Below are 15798 nucleotides of genomic sequence, written 5' to 3'. Positions count from 1 at the left end.
CAGGGGTGTCCACTGTCTCCGCTTTTTGCATTGGTGGTGGAGCCCCTGGCACAGACAATTAGAAAGGCAGCATCGGTCAGGGGGTTTAAATATGGACCTATAGAGGAAAAAATACCTTTATATGCAGATGATGTGCTGCTTTTCCTGGAAGACCTTGATGAATCCTTGCGTGGTGTGATGCGCATCATTGGGAGATTTGGAGCTATGTCGGGCCTGGAAATCAATTGGGAGAAATCCAATATTCTAGCTGTGGACGGTAGTGGTGAAGATCTTAGGATAGAGGGGGATGGTAGTAGGCTGGCGGTTGTGCGGTAGTTCAAGTACCTGGGCATTCAGATTTCGCTCCCGCTCTCGAGTTATACAGACTTAAGTCTGATCCCGCTACTGGGTAAGTTCAGAAGCAAAGTGGGAGCGTAGTGTAGATTACATCTATCAGTGGTAGGAAGGACAAATCTGATTAAAATGGTACTGATGCCCCAGGTGTTCTACGTGCTGCACAATGCCCTCATATAGCTACCTAAGCAGTGGTTTCATACAATCAATTCTATATTTAGGGATCTTGTGTGGGGGGAAAAAACAACTGAGGATTAGAATGGAAATATTAGAGGCCCAAAGATGAGGGGGGCTGGCACTCCCAAACCCATGGATTTATTATGTAGCAGCTCAGGGCCAACAGCTGAGGGGATAGAGAAACACAGAGGGCAGAGGCTCAACGTGGCAGATATTGACTCAGGTGCTGGGGAGAGACTCATTGGTTCAAGGACTGGAGGCAGGTAGTTTTAGGAACCTGCGACTGTCATGCCCCACTCTGGCCCTGGTGCACAAGGTGTGGGAGGAGATTAGAAGGATTAGGGGAGTGGAGGTCCTGACGAATTATTCTCCACTATGGCAAAATGAAAAACTGCCGGAGTTTGACAAAATGGGGGAATTTAAAAACTGGATGAGGAAAGGAATTCAATACATGGCCCAATTACAGGACTCACAAGGACTAGTGACTTTTGAGAAACTACAGGAGGAATATGATTTATCTGAGATCTGTGGGTTCCAGTATAGGCAGCTCTGTCACACTTATGTAGCACAGAGTAAGACGGTTTCTATGAGGGTCCAAAAAGACATATTGGTGGACTATGTGTGTAGTGATGGAGGAACAAAAGCAGTTATGTCAAGTATTTATAAGGACTTAAGACACAAAGCAGTATGTGCTCAAAAACACTTATTCATCTAATGGGGTAATAACACACGTAGATATACAATAGCTAGCAAAAAAAGTAGAAGTTTCATTAAAAAACTGCCAAATAGTCCGATAAGAGTCCAGGTTAAAACAATGTTTTGTCCCAAAGAGAGGATAAATCCAAAAAACGTTAGTTGTATATGCTGGATTAAAAGCAATACATCTGCACGGTGATGTAGACTTTAAAAAGTCATACTGGAGGTTTTTTATCATTCAAATGTATGTCTTTTGGTGGTGCAGGGAAAGTCCTCCTTGGGATATGAGGTTAAATATTCGCTGTAAAACTACAGCATATTGTCGATTACCTGATACAAGCGCTGTCCCGGCTGGTGACAGACGCTTGTCAAAATACTCCAGGCAATTCAGCTGCTTTGAGTCTCCCGTGGGAGAACGAAGAGAGCGGTCTGACAGCTCAGGTCCTAGACGACTGGAGAGGCACGCAGACGCTGAGAGTGTGGGAAAATGTTCAGAAACTTTCCCACACTAATCAGTTCATCTCCAGTCAGGCGGGGAGGCTGCGCAGGCAGCTTCTCTGTCATTCCTCCGTGGTTTACTGCCGGGCTGGTCGCATTAGCGACACCTCCCGGTTGTAAACTATTAATCCCCTTCAGATGGATTGCGGCGTGGGACATGACTGTACGGCAGATATGTATGGGATATTGTTGCTTTTTTATTTTTGGATGTTTTTTACAGGAGAACGATGGCTTCGAATGGATTGGGAGTGTAATATGATGGAAAAAACTGTGTTTATTTCATTAAGTCTTTTTTCTTTGTGTGTGTGTTTTTTAACCCCTTTCTGACTAGTGGATTAATAATGGATAGGTGACTTATTGACAACTCTCCATTATTAACCAAGCTTAGTGTTACCTTACAATAGAAATGTGACATTAACCCCTTATTACCCTATATGCCACCGTTACACGACAGTGGGAAGAGAGCGGGTAAGGGCCAGAATTGGCGCATCTTACAGATGCGCCTTTTCTGGGGTGGCTGGGGGCAGATTTTTTTTAGCCAGGGGGGGGCCCAAAACAATGGTCCCTCTCTAGGCTATTAATTTCTGCCCTCAGTCACTGGCTTGCCCTCTCTTCCGGAAAAAATTGGGCAGGAGCCCACAACAGTTTTTTCTGTGAATTACGGTAATCCTTTAATTTAACACATACAGCTCCAAAATGTAACACACATACACTACTAACACTATTAGTGAGGGACATATAAAAAAATAACACATATGCAATGGTTTACTGTATGTAAACCATGTCTCATATCCTTTCGGGTTCTGTAATGATTTTACAGATGCCAACAATTGAATTTTCACCTATTCTGCTATCTATAGCTCTATTAAATATAAATTTACTATATATACAGTACAGACCAAAATTTTGGACACCTTCTCATTCAAAGAGTTTTCTTTATTTTCATGACTATGAAAATTGTAGATTCACTCTGAAGGCATCAAAACTATGAACATATGTGGAATTATATAATTAACAAAAAAGTGTGAAACAACTTAAAATATGTCTTATATTCTAGGTTCTTCAAAGCAGCCACCTTTTGCTTTGATTACTGCTTTACACACTCTTGGCATTCTGTTGATGAGCTTCAAGAGGTAGTCACCGGAAATGGTCTACCAACAGTCTTGAAGGAGTTCCCAGAGATGCTTAGCACTTGTTGGCCCTTTTGCCTTCACTCTGAGGTCCAGCTCACCCCAAACCATCTCGATTGGGTTCAGGTCTGGTGACTGTGGAGGCCAGGTCATCTGGCGTAGCACCCCATCACTCTCCTTCTTGGCCAAATAGCCCTTACACAGCCTGGAGGTGTGTTTGGGGTCATTGTCCAGTTGAAAAATAAATGATGGTCCAACTAAACGCAAGCCGGATGGAATAGCATGCTGCTGCAAGATGCTGTGGTAGCCATGCTGGTTCAGTATGCCTTAAATTTTGAATTAATCCCCAATAGTGTCACCAGCAAAGCACCCCCACACCATCACACCTCCTCCTCCATGCTTCACAGTGGGAACCAGGCATGTAGAGTCCATCCGTTCACCTTTTCTGCGTTGCACAAAGACACGGTGGTTGGAACCAAAGATCTCAAGTTTGGACTCATCAAACCAAAGCACAGATTACCACTCGTCTAATGTCCATGCCTTGTGTTCTTTAGCCCAAACAAGTCTCTTCTGCTTGTTGCCTGTCCTTAGCATTGGTTTCCTAGCAGCTATTTTACCATGAAGGCCTGCTGCACAAAGTCTCCTCTTAACAGTTGTTGTAGAGATGTGTCTGCTGCTAGAACTCTGTGTGGCATTGACCTGGTCTCTAATCTGAGCTGCTGTTAACCTGCGATTTCTGAGGCTGGTGACTCGGAAGAACTTATCCTCCGCAGCAGAGGTGACTCTTGGTCTTCCTTTCCTGGGGCGTTCCTCATGTGAGCCAGTTTCTTTGTAGCACTTGATGGTTTTTGCCACTGCAATTGGGGACACTTTCAAAGTTTTCCCAATTTTTCGAACTGACTGAGCTTCATTTCTTAAAGTAATGATGGCCACTCGTTTTTCTTTACTTAGCTGCTTTTTTCTTGCCATAATACAAATTCTAACAGTCTATTCAGTAGGACTATCAGCTGTGTATCCATCAGACTTCTGCACAACACAACTGATGGTCCCAACCCCATTTATAAGGCAAGAAATCCCACTTATTAAACCTGACAGGGCACACCTGTGAAGTGAAAACCATTTCCGGTGACTGCCTCTTGAAGGTCATCAACAGAATGCCAAGAGTGTGCAAAGCAGTAATCCAAGCAAAAGGTGGCTACTTTGAAGTACCTAGAATATAAGACATATTTTCAGTTGCTTCACACTTTGTTAATTATATAATTCCACATGTGTTAATTCATAGTTTTGATGCCTTCAGAGTGAATCTACAATTTTCATAGTCATGAAAATAAAGAAAACTCTTTGAATGAGGTGTGTCCAAACATTTGGTCTGTACTATATATATACCCCTATACTATGTGTATACATGTATTCTATCTATTCCATTTTAACATGTCAGTGTGATTTTACAGCACAGCGCAATCAATTGCCGGCTTTTCTAAAGGACACCGGAGCATATTTCTCGCAAGTCACACTGATGGTCTGTGTGTAATCCGTTTTTCTCTCGCACCCATAGACTTGCACTGGCAAGTTTCGGGCGTAATACGGTGCAAATCGCAGGATGCTGCGATTTCCTCCGCACGTATAATACGGCCGAGAAAATAACGGATGATGGGAGCTGCCCTATAGATTAACATTGGTCTGAGTGCTATGCGATTTTTTTTATCGCATAGCACTCATCCGTATTTCTCGCTAGTGTGACTCCGACCTTACTCTGGACTCTGTTCAACGGTGTCCTTTTCAGAATCGCACAAAACTCCAACCGCACTTTTATGCAATCCTAAAAAGACGGACACTACCGGATCACAAGTCAGACAGAGTCCACAGTGCCCCCCATCTGCCTCATTATAGGGAATTTTCTGCCAGGGGCTCTGTCTGAATCACGTATTTCAGAGATTTACATGGAAACCCCAATGTAAGCGCTCAGCATATAGCACAGAATAAATGTGCGCTGAGCCTTACTGCGATCTTTGGAAGGCAGATTGAAAAAATCAACAGCATGTGAAGAATTGGTTATATTTATTTTTTACGCCGTTCCTCTTGTGGTGTGAGTGATTAGACGATTTTATTCTTCGGGTCGGTGCGATTACAGCGATACCAGATTTATATCGGGTTTTTATGTTTGGCTGCTGTCACACACTAAGGCTATGTGCCCACGTAGCGTTTTATTCCAGACACTAAAAACCGGACTCCTTCCCAGAAATCGCGCGTTTTTTTCCGCGATTATGATCGCGATTTTGCTGCAATTTTCACGTGCGATATTCAAGCACTTTCCAAGTGATTTGAAGCATCGCTTGGAAAGTGATTGACAGGTTGGTCACACTCGTCAAACATAGTGTTTGACAAGTGTGAGCAGCTTTTTACTATTGAGGCCGCCTATGCGGCCTCAATAGTAAAAGATAGAAAGTTAAAATGCTATAAAAAAAATTAAAAATCGGGGTATATTTACCTTCCGACGTCCCACGCTGCATTCCCAGCCTCAGCGTTCCCAGTAATGCCTTGCGAGACCTGTGATAACGTTGGCCTCGCGTTGCTATAGCGATCTCGCGAGACCGCTAGAGTCACGCGAGACTACGTCATCACAGGACCTTGCCGCAAGGCATTACTGGGAACGCTGAGGCCGGGAATGCAGCGCGTGACGCCGGAAGGTAAATATACCCCGATTTTTTATTTTTTATTCTTTTTTTTTTACAGGGGTATGGTACCCAGGGCCTGGAGGACAGTCTCCTCTCCTCCACACCGTGGGTACCAAACGCACGAGACGCTTAACTTCCCGCATGGTGGGCATAGCCACATGCAGGAAGTAAGTGGTTCTCATGCATTCCTATGGGTGCGGAATCGCGGCAATTCTTTGCGATTCCGCACAAAAGAATGACCATGCTACGATTTTTTCCATGATGCGATTCCTGCCGCGGAAAAAAGCGCAGCATTAGCACAGCATGTGTGGAATGCCATAGGAATGCATGGGGGGCGTTCTGTACACGATTTTTAAACGCTTTTGCGCCGAAAATTGCGGCAAAAACGCTTAAAAATCGCTACGTGGGCACACAGCCTAAAAGACTTTTTACATTGCAAAAACTAGTTTTTGCATCACCATATTTTGAGAGCTAGAATTTTTCCATATTACGGCCGACAAGTCATGTTATGGCTTGTTTTTTGCAGGATGAGCTGACGTTTTTATTGGTACCATTTTTGGGCACATGACATTTTTTGATAGCTTTCTATTCTGATTTTTGGGAGACAGAATGAATAAAAACCAGCAATTCAAGAATTGCTTTTTGTTTTTTATATCGTTCCAAGTGTGGTAAAATTGGTAAGATCATTTTATTCTTCGGGTCAGTACAATTACAGCGATACCTCAATAATATACCGTATTTTTCAGACCATAAGACGCACTCCAAATTTTGGGGTGAAAATAGCAGAAAAAAAGATTTTTATAAGATGGGGGTCCGTCTTATTGTACAGCAGGGTCACAGGAGGCATGGTCCCTTCCTTAGGATAGTGTCCGGTTCGGTGTCGGCGGTGCTGATGTCCGGTGTGGGCTGTGGGGAGTGCACCTTAGCAGGGTCCCTTTCTGCTAAGGTGGGCGACGCCACGGCCTGGTGTCCAAGGGGGGTTGTGGCAGTGGTGTGGCGGCGGCAGAGGTGCGGTGAAGCTGAAGCGCGGTGAGCGGTTCGGCGTGCACCTGAGCAGGGTCCTTTCCTCAGGTGGGGTGACGCCGCAACTCGGTGTCCAAGACGAGCAGCAGAGCCGGGTTAATCAAGGGTTTCTCGGTGGCCATCTTCCTGAGGCTGCGCCCCCCCCGGGGCATTATAATAAAAGTTATTTTTCTTATCTTGCAGGTCTGATTGGGCACTTATCTCCAGGATTATAGAATGCTGTACACAAGCCCTGAAAGGCGGTGGCCGTATCTTATATTGGACAAATCACTTTAAAAACGTGGCTTCATATCTGCACCAAAAATGCATCAGAAAAGAGGGAGAAAATTGTTATTGTTTAGTTTGGCGCAGATCCTGCAGAAAACAAAAAACACAGTATTTCTGTAAAGTGTGAACACGGCCTTAGGGTATGTGCACACGTTGCGGATTTGGCTGCGGATCCGCAGCAGTTTTCCATGTACACCTATGGAAAACCAAATCCGCTGTGCACATGCTGCGGAAAATTCCACGCAGATTTGCTGCAGTTTATTTTCCGCTGCATGTCAATTCTTTGTGCGGAATCCGCAGCGTTTTTACTCCTCTTCCATTACGGGAATCCGCAGGTGTAAAAATGCAGGTGAAATCCGCAATAAATCTGCACTAAATCCGCAGGTAAAACGCAGGTCATTTTACCTGCGGATTCAGCCAAATCTGCGCGGAAAAATCCGCAACGTGTGCACATACCCTTACAAGACACAAAAAAAAAGCCAGCTGTATAATGAATCTACAGAAAGATGAGAAAGTTCTGGCGGCTCCAACAGTGAATAAAGGAACAGAAAATAATTCACAGGTCCCAACTAGAGATGAGTAGAACGCACAAATGACGTCCCACCGGCCCTGGGTGATCATATGCCGAGCTGGGGATGCCGAAAGGCAAGAGATTTGCGGCCTCCCGTCCAGTCACTGCTAACCTGGATGCTGGACCAGAGTACCGTGAATCGATCAGCTCATCTCTAGTCCCAATTGTCCTAGATACAGTGCACAGCCCCGGATTTTGGTCTATGCCCTGCAGTCTTGAGCGTCTGCTTAATTTTCCTCACTACCACCGCCCCTCTGACATCTCCTCCTGCCAAGTTAGAAAGAAATGGTAAATGGGCATGGATTGGGGTGTTGCCAAATTTGCCGCATTGTGCTATGCAAACATTTTCTATCCCTCTTTCTGTTCTTCAAAAGTTGGGATGTATGAGTATGTATTGCAGTCCGAGTACAAACCACGATATATGGACTGGCTGCAGGTCTCATGACCTGAACTCGGTTGCCACAAATATATCCATGAGACTGTCAAGTTAAGGTAAGGGGAACCACGCCTTGTCTTTGTATTGCAGTTAGTGATGGATCCCTATTAAATAAGTGTTCACAAGAGGTGAACAAATTTTTAAGCTGACGTTAATGAGGCCAAAACCCCGCCCACCCATGGCCAAAACTCCGCCCACTTGCTGGTAAACAAGTAAATTGATGAGCGTGCGGAGTATGGCCCAGGTGGGCAGAGTTAGGGCCCCGTCACACATAGCGAAGCACCATCGATCCCGACAACGATATGACCTTGTCAGGATCGCTGGTGTGTCGCTATATGATCGCTGGTGAGCTGCCAAACAGGCAGCTTCACCAGCGATCAGCACAAGCGACACGCGGGTAACAAGTGACGCACGTCGCTTAGTTACCCACTGTGTACCTTAGTTACCAGCGCGCTGATGCAGGGAGCTGGTAACCAAGGTAAAAGCGGGTTTCTAAGCGGCGCGCGGCACTTAGAAACCCGATGTGTACCTTGGTTACCAGCTCCCTGCACCAGCTCGCTGGTAACTAAGGTACACATCAGGTTTCTAAGCGCTGTGCGCCGCTTAGAATCCCGATGTGTACCTTAGTTACCAGCTCCAGCTCACTGATCTCCCACCTGCCACACACAGTGATGCGTGCTGGCCAGCAGGAGACCAGCGATCAAAAAAAACGTCCTGGCCATTCCAGGACGATCAGCGATACCCGGCAGGGGGGCCGGTCGCTGATAAGTGTCACACACAGCGATCTCGCTGGTGAGATTGCTGTTGCGTCACAAAACTTGTGACTCAGCAGCAATCTTGCTAGCAAGATCGCTGTGTGTGACGGGGGCTTTACATCCACTGAAAATCGGGAATTTTACACCCAGTGAGAGCAAAAGAATTGAGTGGATCTAACTCCTGTCGTTCACAGCTGGGAGCCAGCTGTTTGTACCAGATCATTTGCGAACGACCCAGTACTAATTGCAGTTCATACTCAGATCGTGATACACAGACCTCCAAATGATCATGCACAAAGTGAGAGAGGGGCCACCTCAGTTTTACCTCAGGCGAGCAGAGCCAGAGGGTGTGGGATTTGGAGGGGGGGGGTCTCGGCTGTTTTCACCTCAGGCGCACAGAGCCAGAAGGGGGCGCTCCGCCATTGTTACCTCAGACAAGCACAGCCAGAAGGGGGCACTCTGTCGTTTTTACCTCAGGTGAGCAGTCAGATGGGGGACACTCTGCCGTTTTTACCTCAGACAAGCACAGCCAGTAGGGGACACTCTGCCGTTTTTACCTCAGGCGATCACAGTCAGAAGGGGGGCTGTTGTGAATTCACTTTCTGGTCTACCTCTGGTTGCTGGTGATGGTGGTGGAGCTGGTTGTATTGACAGAGAAGTCGTGGGTTCTCTCCCCGGGCTCCCTCTGGTGGTTGCAGGAGGTAATGAAGCTGATCTAATTAACAAAGATCTGCCACCTGATAATGAGGACGACAATTGGACATCTGGAGTCTCTGACTGGATTTAAGACAGCCGACTCCCTCTATCCCTGCTGGTGATTTTCCTGCATCCTGAGGTCTTAGCTTAAGAATGCAGGGACTGAACTGGAAACTAAGTGTTCTTTGCTATTGTTCACATTTGATTTGGTTTTGTCTATTCAGTTTTGTGTGGTCAGCCAGCCCCGGCTGGGGCTGTGCTGAATTTCCTTCCTTATGTTACTGTTTATGCCAGTTTGCTTTTGTCCCTTATTAGATTGGCCTCTTTTTGCTCTGCTTTCAGAATATACCAGAGTGCTGCTATAATGGGCGAAGTCTAGTGACTTCAGGGTCTTTTTGCTATCAGAAGTGTTGGACATTTTTGCAGGGTTTTTTGGCGCGATTGCAGACAGTATCTTTCCTTTCCTGTCCTTTCTAGTTAGTGTGGGCCCCATCGTTTGCTAGCCTATTTTCCTACTTGTGTTTGTATTTTCATCTTGTCTCACCGACAATATATGTTTAGGGGCTATCTATTCCTTTGGGGTCTGCTCTGGGGCAGTTTAGATTTCTCCTTTTCTTGCTTTAGGCTTATTTAGTCCTCCGGCTGTGTTGAGGCGTCTAGAATCATCGTAGGTACGCTCCACGGCTACTGCTAGTTGTGTGGATAGGGGTCTGCAATCTGCTTAGTTACCAACCTCTCTGGCTTTCTGTGGCTTACCTTGGTCTTGTTTTCCTCCTCGGTGACTCAGTCATAACAGGGGGCACTCTGCCATTTTTACCTCAGGCGATCACAGTCAGAAGGGGGGGGCACTCCGCTGTTTTTACCTCAGGCGCGCAAAGTCAGAGGGGGGCACTCCACTGGTTTTACCTCAGGCTCGCACAGTCAGAAAGGGGGCACTCCTCCATTTTTACCTCAGGCGAGCAGTCCTCCATTTTTACCTCAGGCGAGCAGTCATAAGGGGGATACTCTGCCATTTTTACATCAGGTTAGCAAAGTCAGAAGAGGGGCACTCCACCATTTTTAGCTCAGACTTTCAGTCAGAAGGGGGCACTCCACCGTTTTTAGCTTAGACTCGTAAAGTCAGAAGGGGGCACTCCGCCGTTTTTACCTCAGGCTCGCACAGTCAGAAGGGAGGGAACTCCGTTTTTACCTCAGACTCGCACAGTCACAAGGGGGGCACTCCAACGTTTTTACCTCAGACTCACAGTCACAAGGGAGGCACTCCGCCGTTTTTACCTCAGGCTCGCACAGTCAGAAGGGAGCACTCCGCCGTTTTTACCTCAGACTCGCACAGTCAGAAGGGGGGGGAACTCCGTTTTTACCTCAGACTCGCAGTCACAAGGGAGGCACTCCGCCGTTTTTACCTCAGGCTCGCACAGTCAGAAGGGGGCACTCCGCCGTTTTTACCTCAGAATCGCACAGTCAGAAGGGGGGGGAACTCCGTTTTTACCTCAGACTCGCACAGTCACAAGGGGGGCACTCCAACGTTTTTACCTCAGACTCGCAGTCACAAGGGAGGCACTCCGCCGTTTTTACCTCAGGCTCGCACAGTCAGAAGGGGGGCACTCCGCCGTTTTTACCTCAGAATCGCACAGTCAGAAGGGGGGGAACTCCGTTTTTACCTCAGACTCGCAGTCACAAGGGAGGCACTCCGCCGTTTTTACCTCAGGCTCGCACAGTCACAAGGGGGGCACTCTGCCGTTTTTACCTCAGGCTCGCACAGTCACAAGGGGGGCACTCTGCCATTTTTACCTCAGGCTCGCACAGTCACAAGGGGGGCACTCTGCCATTTTTACCTCAGGCTCGCACAGTCACAAGTGGGACACTCTGCCGTTTTTACCTCAGGCTCGCACAGTCACAAGGGGGGCACTCTGCCGTTTTTACCTCAGGCTCGCACAGTCACAAGGGGGGCACTCTGCCATTTTTACCTCAGGCTCGCACAGTCACAAGGGGGGCACTCTGCCATTTTTACCTCAGGCTCGCACAGTCAGAAGGGGGCACTCTGCCGTTTTTACCTCAGGCTCGCACAGTCAGAAGGGGGCACTCTGCCGTTTTTACCTCAGGCTCGCACAGTCAGAAGGGGGCACTCTGCCGTTTTTACCTCAGGCTCGCACAGTCAGAAGGGGCCACTCTGCCGTTTTTACCTCAGGCTCGCACAGTCAGAAGGGGCCACTCTGCCGTTTTTACCTCAGGCTCGCACAGTCAGAAGGGGCCACTCTGCCGTTTTTACCTCAGGCTCGCACAGTCAGAAGGGGCCACTCTGCCGTTTTTACCTCAGGCTCGCACAGTCAGAAGGGGCCACTCTGCCGTTTTTACCTCAGGCTCGCACAGTCAGAAGGGGCCACTCTGCCGTTTTTACCTCAGGCTCGCACAGTCAGAAGGGGCCACTCTGCCGTTTTTACCTCAGGCTCGCACAGTCAGAAGGGGGCACTCTGCCGTTTTTACCTCAGGCTCGCACAGTCAGAAGGGGGCACTCTGCCGTTTTTACCTCAGGCTCGCACAGTCAGAAGGGGGCACTCTGCCGTTTTTACCTCAGGCTCGCACAGTCAGAAGGGGGCACTCTGCCGTTTTTACCTCAGGCTCGCACAGTCAGAAGGGGGCACTCTGCCGTTTTTACCTCAGGCTCGCACAGTCAGAAGGGGGCACTCTGCCGTTTTTACCTCAGGCTCGCAGTCAGAAGGGGGCACTCTGCCGTTTTTACCTCAGGCTCGCACAGTCAGAAGGGGGCACTCTGCCGTTTTTAGCTTAGACTCGTAAAGTCAGAAGGGGGCACTCCGCCGTTTTTACCTCAGGCTCGCACAGTCAGAAGGGGGCACTCCGCCGTTTTTACCTCAGACTCGCACAGTCAGAAGGGAGGGAACTCCGTTTTTACCTCAGACTCGCACAGTCACAAGGGGGGCACTCCAACGTTTTTACCTCAGACTCGCAGTCACAAGGGAGGCACTCCGCCGTTTTTACCTCAGGCTCGCACAGTCAGAAGGGAGCACTCCGCCGTTTTTACCTCAGACTCGCACAGTCAGAAGGGAGCACTCCGCCGTTTTTACCTCAGACTCGCACAGTCAGAAGGGGGGGAACTCCGTTTTTACCTCAGACTCGCACAGTCACAAGGGGGGCACTCCAACGTTTTTACCTCAGACTCGCAGTCACAAGGGAGGCACTCCGCCGTTTTTACCTCAGGCTCACACAGTCAGAAGGGGGCACTCCGCCGTTTTTACCTCAGAATCGCACAGTCAGAAGGGGGGGGAACTCCGTTTTTACCTCAGACTCGCACAGTCACAAGGGGGGCACTCCAACGTTTTTACCTCAGACTCGCAGTCACAAGGGAGGCACTCCGCCGTTTTTACCTCAGGCTCGCACAGTCAGAAGGGGGCACTCCGCCGTTTTTACCTCAGAATCGCACAGTCAGAAGGGGGGGAACTCCGTTTTTACCTCAGACTCGCAGTCACAAGGGGGGCACTCTGCCGTTTTTACCTCAGGCTCGCACAGTCACAAGGGGGGCACTCTGCCGTTTTTACCTCAGGCTCGCACAGTCACAAGGGGGGCACTCTGCCGTTTTTACCTCAGGCTCGCACAGTCACAAGGGGGGCACTCTGCCGTTTTTACCTCAGGCTCGCACAGTCACAAGGGGGGCACTCTGCCGTTTTTACCTCAGGCTCGCACAGTCACAAGGGGGGCACTCTGCCGTTTTTACCTCAGGCTCGCACAGTCACAAGGGGGGCACTCTGCCGTTTTTACCTCAGGCTCGCACAGTCACAAGGGGGGCACTCTGCCGTTTTTACCTCAGGCTCGCACAGTCACAAGGGGGGCACTCTGCCGTTTTTACCTCAGGCTCGCACAGTCAGAAGGGGGCACTCTGCCGTTTTTACCTCAGGCTCGCACAGTCAGAAGGGGGCACTCTGCCGTTTTTACCTCAGGCTCGCAGTCAGAAGGGGGCACTCTGCCGTTTTTACCTCAGGCTCGCACAGTCAGAAGGGGGCACTCTGCCGTTTTTACCTCAGGCTCGCACAGTCAGAAGGTGGCACTCTGCCGTTTTTACCTCAGGCTCGCACAGTCAGAAGGGGGCACTCTGCCGTTTTTACCTCAGGCTCGCACAGTCAGAAGGGGGCACTCTGCCGTTTTTACCTCAGGCTCGCACAGTCAGAAGGGGGCACTCTGCCGTTTTTACCTCAGGCTCGCACAGTCAGAAGGGGGCACTCTGCCGTTTTTACCTCAGGCTCGCAGTCAGAAGGGGGCACTCTGCCGTTTTTACCTCAGGCGCGCAAAGTCAGGAGGGGACACTCCACTGGTTTTACCTCAGGCTCGCAGTCAGAAAGGGGGCACTCCGCCGTTTTTACCTCAGACTCGCACAAGGGGGGCACTCCGCCGTTTTTACCTCAGACTCGCACAAGGGGGGCACTCCACTGTTTTTACCTCAGAAAAAAAAAAAAGTTACATAGGGCAATTTATTTTTGTTTATCTAGTCCTGATATTTAAGCTCAATGCTTCCATCAGAACGTGCAGAGTACGGCGCCTCACACATCCACCATTCCTCCCCACCATCACGGATGCTTAGTTATGGATATGAGATTAAATTGAAAAAAAACAAGTTATATGGTTAACACAATGCACTAATGCAATTGCACCTAAACAGCCTCAGCACTGAGGGGGTTAATGTCCCATGCCCTGTGCCCAGTAATGGGGGATCTCCACAGCACATACCTCCACCTGCACAGCCGCACGCGGAGTAATGGTATATCCAGTCTGTGAGTCTGAACAGAGCGGCTCCTGTGATGGATGACGTCACATGGAGGGGCGGTGCTCACACCAGGAAGCGGCCGTGCACGTGTCTGATGGTGTCTAGATCGGAGGTGATTTTTGGAGGACCTCACACCTCAGCTGTAGACAGCTAAGTGCTGAGGACGGTAGATCGGAGTTGCTGGAATGAGGACCTCAGAAAATCCCTTCCGATGTAGTCAGCTCAGCACTGAAACGACTAGATCGGAGTTAGCTCCTCATACAGACTCTATTGTAGGTCCCCTCATCTGGCTTGATAAGACAATATAGGGCCTAAGCACTGACAGACAGGTGATTGCTACTTTTAGAATTGATCCAGAGAGACAATATGTAACAAAAATGTAACTTTTATTCCATATGTGTTAAAATAATATGTCTAAAGTTACTGTACATACATGATACATCCAATGGGGGATGTATATTGGGTCACAAAGAAAACTAGTTTAAATGACCCACTGATTCCTATAGGTGAAAGAATGGGGGAGATGGATTAACAATCAAAAGGATTATGACTGCTGTCCCCATAAAGTAACAGACTGATCCAATGACAAATATGTCAGGGTCACTAAAAAACAGGTAAAGGTATAATTTTAAGTGCCTATTATATAAAGGGCACAAACATTGATGGATTTTTGGCATATAAATTGTGAGATATGTGTCCGCATAAATAGCGGTGCAGGGCTCATCTGTTTGAACCTGCAATAAAGCAGCAAGCAATTGAATAGCGCCCTGGGTTCATGCGTTATGGAGTAATAAGGGGTACTTACACCCCGTTGCATAGTTATATCCGGTAATTATAAGGATTTTTGCAGTGCACACCCGATGGGGGTAATCAATACCTGAAAGCCGCTGCGGCAGGGGTAATGTATATGTGCCGCTCCATGTTTCAGGTGTGATCTCTCCCCAGTCATGCTGTAACATGCGCAGTGCTAGCAGCAGGAGTAGGCACACGCTATGTATTGCATGAAGCCTCCGCTACAACCAGGTGCGAGTCAATTGAGAGCGGGCTTCAAAATCGCTCGAGTGCTGCGATGTCTCATTGACTCATCTTAGTGATCCTGGCTACCTCACATAAAGTCTAAGGCTGGAGTCACACTAACCTGCACAAAATACGCTCCGTATTTTACATGCGTAATACGGATGAATGACCCCTAAACAGTGCTCCGTAGGTCATCCGTAAGCAGGGTGAGGTCGCATATTTTGCGCATGTGTGCATCCGTATGGCAAGATTTTCTCGCAGCCTTGCAAAATGGACATTTAACGGTTTTAAGGCCTGCAAACAATTTAAATCATTAGCCTGCACCCTATTTATACACTCTGAAACAGGTGGCTGCCTCCATTCTGTCCATTTGTGACCTTGCTTTCACGAGGTGTGTTGGTGTTCTTTGTACAACATGGCAGAGGGTCTGAGATTCAATACAACTGAGCAGGTTCTCTTTACCTGGCTTTTGTCACGGCGCTTTGGCCAACCATATCCTGTGATAGTGGATCCGCGGAGGAGGAGGAGACGCATGTGGGTACATCCATTTTTGAGGCAACGACTCACAAGAGGTCATTTTCACCGCCTCTATTCTTCTCTGCGGGAGCATCCGGAGAAATTTTACCAGTACTGTCGAATGAGCATTTCCACATTTGATCGCCTCTTGGAGACAGTGCGCCCTGGGATCACCTTTCAGGACACTATGATGCGCAAAGCCATATCTGCAGAGGAGCGACTTCTACTAACAAT

The 15798-nt window shown here is 48.3% G+C and overlaps 1 protein-coding gene across 4 annotated transcripts in view; it reads right to left on the bottom strand.

The window, feature by feature from the left end:
* Window positions 1-15281, bottom strand: part of LOC141070992 (uncharacterized) — a 131081-nt gene extending 115800 nt beyond the window's left edge. For 2 of the 4 annotated variants that reach the window (XM_073559589.1, XM_073559592.1), the window contains exon 1: window positions 13995-14329. The gene's annotated coding sequence lies outside the window, so the exon portion shown is untranslated. The other 2 variants (XM_073559591.1, XM_073559590.1) reach the window with 2 other exon arrangements.
* Window positions 15282-15798: the final 517 nt, after the last annotated feature.

The sequence above is a fragment of the Dendrobates tinctorius genome, unplaced genomic scaffold, assembly GCF_039654945.1.
Source record: "Dendrobates tinctorius isolate UK_male_01 unplaced genomic scaffold, ASM3965494v1 ptg000014l, whole genome shotgun sequence".
In the NCBI taxonomy this organism is placed as follows: domain Eukaryota; kingdom Metazoa; phylum Chordata; class Amphibia; order Anura; family Dendrobatidae; genus Dendrobates; species Dendrobates tinctorius.
Note: the sequence above shows the minus strand (reverse complement) of the source record. Positions and strands in the feature narration are given on the sequence as shown.